This window comes from Limulus polyphemus, unplaced genomic scaffold (genome assembly GCF_000517525.1).
Source record: "Limulus polyphemus unplaced genomic scaffold, Limulus_polyphemus-2.1.2 Scaffold920, whole genome shotgun sequence".
Taxonomy (NCBI): domain Eukaryota; kingdom Metazoa; phylum Arthropoda; class Merostomata; order Xiphosura; family Limulidae; genus Limulus; species Limulus polyphemus.
Window position 1 is genome coordinate 315026 of NW_013666530.1, and position 6887 is coordinate 321912.

Consider the following 6887-nt stretch of genomic DNA (forward strand, 5'->3'; position numbering starts at 1 on the left):
ATGGGGATTCGAACCCGCGACCCTCAGATTGTGAGTCGAGCGCCTTATCCACCTGGCCATGCCGGGCCAGGTAGTTTGATAAAGCAGTTCGAATAATCCTACTTTTACTTGTACATTTGTTCTTAACAGCAACATAATAATTTGCCGAAGTTCTAATTTTTTACTAGCAGTCAAAAACGAATTACCTATTCCAACAAAAATCATCCAAATTAGATCTACTCTCTCTGCGTTTACATGACACAAAACTTGGCTTCAAAACTGTGAGAGGGAAGTTGGTTAAAATAGAAATAAAATAATAATTATAAATATAAATAATCAGTTATAAACTATAAATAGAATAAATAATGTTGTATAACTAATTCTTACCCTATAAGTCTGATTTATACATTACTTGAATAAAACTCATAATGACTGCAGTTTCGTTGCTTATAATGATTCACACCCTAACAGTTGTTGCTGTTCGGGGAAACTGATGACATACGTATATATATATATATATGTATATTTAGTCTAGACTATTTCATGTCTGACGTATCCCAGACGGCCTGATGAGCCTTGGTACTGGACGAAAGTCCTCGTCAGCACTGGATGTTGGAGATGTAATATGATTGACATATTATAGCATATTGTACTAGATTAGATCTCTCCTTCTGGTTGGTTCCTTTAAATTATTTGGTGAAAATAATCACTGAATATTTTCACCACAGAATATAAGATTTTTCTTATCACCATAAAAATAAGTAAAATAAATGTCACCTTACAGCAGTTGGAAAAAAGACATAAAACTCTTTTGTTCTTGTTAAGCACAGAGATGTAGAATGAGCTATTTGTGCTGTGCCAATGACACGTATTGAAAGCCGGTCTTTAGTGTTAATAAGCCTTCTGACTTAACGCCGGGGGACCAGAAAAACGGGCGGAAATACAAATAGATAGTTAAGTTATTTTTTTAGAGCAAAGCCTCATTGGGCTTTCTGTTGGCGGGGAATAGAACCCTGGGTTTTAGCGTTTAAGTCCGTAAACTTACCGCTGTCCCAACGGGGGACAGATAGTTAAGTAATTAAACAGATAAATATGTGGATTTTTGAGTAAATATATACCAATTCAGACAAACTGAAAACATACACTTAGGATCTGTTTCAAATTCTGATTTTTCCAGTTTATTCACTCGTAATCGAGTCGCATGCGATTCACTACTCTCAAAGCTTTAAAAACAACTGTTTTGTTTCATCTGTAACAACTTTCTAATCGACACTATTCGTCACAGAAGTGTATAATAATTGCTAAGAGAATTTCAAGTTATGAACTAAGTGTTTTTATATAAATTTAAGTAATGATCATCTAACATAGCCAAGTTAGGTTATATCTTACCTTTGAGACTGCCACATACATAGAGAACCAATCGTTTCGCACCGTAACGTTACACATGAAATAACTTGCAACGCCAGCACTACCGGTAACTTCTAATGATCATTAGTAAGACAGAATCAGTATGCGGAAACTATAATATTTTCTGGCATAAATGTACAAAAACAGTGTAGAAATATCTTCCTATTTCTTCTCAGTTTAAGTGTAATTATGACCTAAGCCAAGGAAACTAAACTAACATTCGAACGAGAGAACTGTCGTTATTGTATATCTCTAGTCAAGCTCGATCAGCGAACCTCGTCGTCTGGTGGGCGAGCTAGCTTACTATACTAACACTCTTGATCATGCGCAGTACGTACAACCACTAAACGCATGGGTTACGCTCCGAACAAGATGCGGCTTCATGCTGGTGCTCCATCGCTTCATCCTGACAAACGCAATAATATTAAACAAGGGTATTGTTAGCTAACTTGTTCTATACTACTATATGTAGAGGTATGCATTATTCGTCTAACCGGTTCTTGAGCTAGGCATGGACATAATCAATTCTTTCCTGGGTTCACTTTTAACACTTTTTTTTATATACACAAAATGCTTCATTTTGGATCATAAAATACATATTCATACATTTTCTAGGATTTCGAATAACCATAAAAAATCTAAAATATCTAATAAGTTGTATTTGTGTTACCATTCCAGGACATTAAATGCACGCGTCTTCCACCGACTGTAACATCTAGCAACAGTCAACGTTTCTTCATTTTCCCTTTCGTGGATCAGTGGTAAATCTAAGGACTAATAACACTAAAAATCGTGTTTCGATACCCGCGGCTTGCATATAGCCCATATAACAACAGACAAAAACTTGATTTTCCATACACTCTTCTTACACAGCTGTAACATCTAGCAACAGTCCAGAACACTTCAAATCCCATTCCTTTGACTGTAATGCGCATGCGTGTGATGTAATCGAAACATAACTGAAACTTTCAAATACCTTAAATTATTAATAAATGTTCTGTAGCATTTTGATGGTTATTCTCCTCTGGCTTCTTTTGTTGAATCAGAAGAGTCTCCACTATTCTAAGCAATGTCTCGCTGTAAATGCGAAGTAATTTGATATATGTTAATGAACAGTTGTTGACTGGTTATGAGAACACCAAACGATCTGTTGCCTAAACTCTCCAATCAATAAATGTTTTATTCTATCCCCTTTCTTCTGTTTTTCAATTTTACTAAAATCTGATTAATCATTTAGTTTACATCCCTGGGTTTACATGTAAATATTAAAGTTTATCATTTCATTGAAGATTTTGATCTCATGTAATAAATCACTAAGATTTAGAAATTATTTTATTTTTCACAATATGAAGCCCATCATCGTGAGATCATACCAATAAACGCATAATTTACGCCCCTGTCTAACTTCAGCACAAATTTTGCCTAAATGGTTGGCGAGATTTCCGACGTTGTTTGTAAACTAGGCTTAAACGAGTCTGCTTTCTTCATCTGTGAATAGCTGAAACCTTACGCCATAAGATATTTCTGCATACATTTTATTTTTAGGGGTTTCAGCAAATTGTTTGTAATTAGGCCTAAATTGAATCAGCGTATTTTCACAGTGCTGCAAAGTTATCGTCTGCAAACTTCTGCTGCGAAATGAAGCACGAATGACAACTGAGGAATATTTAAAATATTTCATACCACGTGATGTGCTTTCGGCCAATCACAGCGAAAAATTCATGCTATGGGCAGAATAAAGCATATTGTTACATTTAAACAAATATTTTGTTTAAATAGCATTGTTTGTTATAATCATTTGGTACGTCACTTTAGATGCTCACATGTTTCCTTCAGTTTAAATTTGTTTCTGTTCTAATCATGTATGATGATGCTAGGTTAATCTGGTGAAACGCTGTTACATAAAAAGAAAAGAAAAAACGCTTGATCTGTAAATCCGTATAAACAGGATTCAAATGTATAGAATATTATGAAAAATTAACATCGGCGTACAACGGCTCTAATGAAGCGCGTAAATTATAATCTTCATTCTTGTCCAAGTCGATAGAATTAGTTCACCATCGTTGCGTTATTTTTACAATTAGGATACACAGAGATGGAATTTGGAAGTAGTAATACCAAATACGATTGAGTTTAAACGAGGATTAGTATTGGTACAACACCACAACTAACAATTTATAACGCTAAAAATAGGGTTTCGATACCTTATTCTTAGCGTTATAAACCTTCAGAAGTACCGCTTAACCAATGAAGGGCGTAGTATTTATTGAACTTGTAACCAAATTATTATAATCAGGTACGCCTTCGTATAAAGCAAGGACAGATCAATTTAAGAAATAAAGATTTATAATGTTCTTCAAATGTAAATTGGCCCGTAAACAGGTTAGGTAGCGCTTATTAAAAATTCGAATATATTATTTACACTTTTTTAAAAAAAGAATGAGTCTGATCACGTCATTGATAGGAAATACTTTTATATTATAGACACGTTTTCACCGACTTACTGCGGCTATCGTCAGGCTTAAAACAGAAAATGAACATAAATATGTATGTGTGTGTAATTTATACCGGTTGGATGAGGACTACAGTAATCCCACTACAACACCATGTTAACTTTTACGTAGATTTCTTACTTAATCTGCTTGTACAAAGATGATTTTCATCAAAGTATTCCAAGAATAGTGAAGCGTAATAACACACGGCATTTAGCATTATTGAATCGTATAAACGTTCGGCTCCTGTCATTACGCAATTCCGAGTAACCTGGGCGTTAAAGAAGCGTCGACGTGAGTTATTTATAAAACGTGGGATGTACTTCAAAAAGTATTTTATTATTCAGATGAATGTGTTTCGGGAATAGATACGAGTAAATGTAGGTGTGATGCGTGAAATTCACCTGTATTTGTCAATATTCAGTGTGATTAACGAATTAGCCGCTGGTTTAGAAACGTACGGGTTTACGTTAAAATACGAGAGTAAGCCCGTAGATTCGAATGGCAGTCGCTGAGACTGCAAAAACTGACGTTTGTTTATGTAGCAACTGGGAAAACCACCAAAGGAAAATGACAGCTCCACAAGAAGAAAAAGCACCGACATAATTTTTCTCTTTGATCATCGATCGTTTCTTCAAATATCTAACAACAGAAATGTCGAGTATATCGCGAAAATCAATGACGAAAATAATAATAGCTCATAGTTTTTACATGAGCCTTTATAAAACTTTCAGTCTTATCTATTTTAAACAATATTTCTTTTAAATAATGCTTCATACTAAGAATACTGTCACTGAAAAATTGTCTAACCACACAAGTTCGATTTCCGAACGGCATTTGTAATAGCAATAGTTCTGACTACAGTTGTACCTTTTTTATACAAAATCTATAAATTTAGATATGTTCCCCAATTTTCTTAATAAATTTTTTTAATAACAATTTTATTTATATTGTAGTTAAGCGCAAAGCTACATAGAGAGCTATCTGTGCTCTGCCCACCACGGGTATCGAAACCCGGTTTCTAGCGGTACAAGTCCGTAGACATACCACTATGTCACTGAGAGGGGGGTAATCTCCAGAACCTAGAAAATTGTTACCTCGTCCACTCAAATACTGTAAACTATTTAGATTATATGCTAGAAAGCCTAAAAATAATAATGAAATGAAGATCTTAAAATTAGTCAAATTTTCAGACAAATGACTTACGTCCACATATTGATCACATGTTTCTATCTTTGAAATCCGACAACTGTCCCGTGTTTTAAATTACAGAAATATACCAGGAACTTCCATTCGCCAAAGAGAACAAACCATTCGTTCTATATACAGACGTTGAGTATATTATATTAAACTGGTTTTGGAGTCTCACCACGACCTTACTGTCCATGTCACCACGTATAGTCATGATCTATCTGACGACCGCGTATCTTAACAATAGCCTTACATGTAGTTTCCATTACAAAAGGTTTCCTCATAAGCCCGTCAAGTCCAAAGCATACATCTCTTCACTGCGTATTTTCCATAATCCATATCCTGTACGAGGATGACGGTTTCCCAGCACCCGTGTCCAATGACATGTAGAAACACAGGCACTACGTTCAGTGACTTCACCAGTATTTCTTCGAGTGTAATAGCATCAATGCCTATTTCATTTCCCAGCTTCTTAAGGTATGCAGTGGTTGAACTGATATATCGTGGAAGCATTTTGTGTGCACATGTCTTATGTTGCTTTTCCAGACAGAGATCCTTCTTAATTATGTTGCGTGCTTTTGCTTGAAACACGTGGATGACTTTTGCCATTGATCTTTGTTTTTCTCACGTGTTACAAGACGCCGCACTTTACTTACTATGGTTGGGAACGACCTATTTCAGGTGTCTTTCCGGGTGGTCCTGGTTCCATGGCACAAATTAATTCAGATTCCTTTGTTTTCCGATGCCATTTCGTGCAAGAGATATCTCCATTTTGGAAATCCTAAATCCCGCTATAAGAACACATCTTTATGGTACGAGTGTATGAATATTTTACTTCAGACAGGACTGTTGCATACCCTTCCCAAAAATCAAGCAACGTTCGGTGGCATCATACTACCTACAAAACGCAAAATGCTAAACAATATTAAAATGTAGTTCTGATACATTCCGCTCCACCGCGAATTTATATCGGCTGTGGTTGGCACGTGATTTGCATAATCAAAGCCGTTTTAACTAATATAACGTGCTCAACCTTCTATATATGTATATGTCCCAGTATTACTATGTATAATATTTTTACTTTTTTATTTATAACTTTGTTTGTTTGTTGTTCAGGGCAAGGCAACACAATGGTCTACCTGCGTATCGAAACCCTGTTTTTAGCGTTATAAACTTTTAGGTTTTATTTAAAACACGAAAACTCTAAACGTTAATTCTCCCAATACTTTGACACGAGAAATGTAATGATTAAATACTGGATAAATCTTTGATTACGTTTTTCACAGGACAAATAGCAATTCGTGATACATGTATTGAAATGATTAAATTATTTGTTGGCACGACAATGAAAACTATTCTGAAATCTGTAAAATATAAGCTCTACATAATAAATAAAATAACACTTACTCCTCTAATACGTTAAACTCAGATATTCTATGCAATAAGGGTTCCCAAACTGGTGGATGCTAGAAAGTTTCAGGAGGTCAGTAGCAAATAAATAAAATAAGCACTACTGTTCGTTTTAAAATTAATTATTTATTTATTCTTCCAATATGTTCTTTGCAATGATAGTAAGATATTCAGTATCTACAGACCAATGTGTGGGGTGGGGTTTCAGTAGGGATGCGGAATGTTCTGGGGGTCTCGATCTGAGAAAGTTTGGAAACCACCTCTATACATTATATATATAAAAAAAGGTGCTTGATGTTGTTTTTCATAGGGGGCGTAATCAAATGAAATGCTTACAATTTTATATCACTACAATCATCCTTACTAGATTGCCTATTTTATCAAAAACATGTTTCGTATTTAAAGGAA

General features: G+C 35.0%; 1 protein-coding gene across 2 annotated transcripts in view; it reads right to left on the bottom strand.

Annotated features, from left to right (window-relative positions):
* Positions 1-2116, bottom strand: part of LOC111086208 — a 43662-nt gene extending 41546 nt beyond the window's left edge. Inside the window, exon 1 of one of the 2 annotated variants that reach the window (XM_022388104.1) lies at positions 2057-2116. The gene's annotated coding sequence lies outside the window, so the exon portion shown is untranslated. Of the gene's footprint in view, positions 1-1368; positions 1650-2056 lie in introns of those variants that run through there. The other variant, XM_022388102.1, reaches the window with a different exon arrangement.
* Between the last annotated feature and the right edge of the window lie 4771 nt (positions 2117-6887).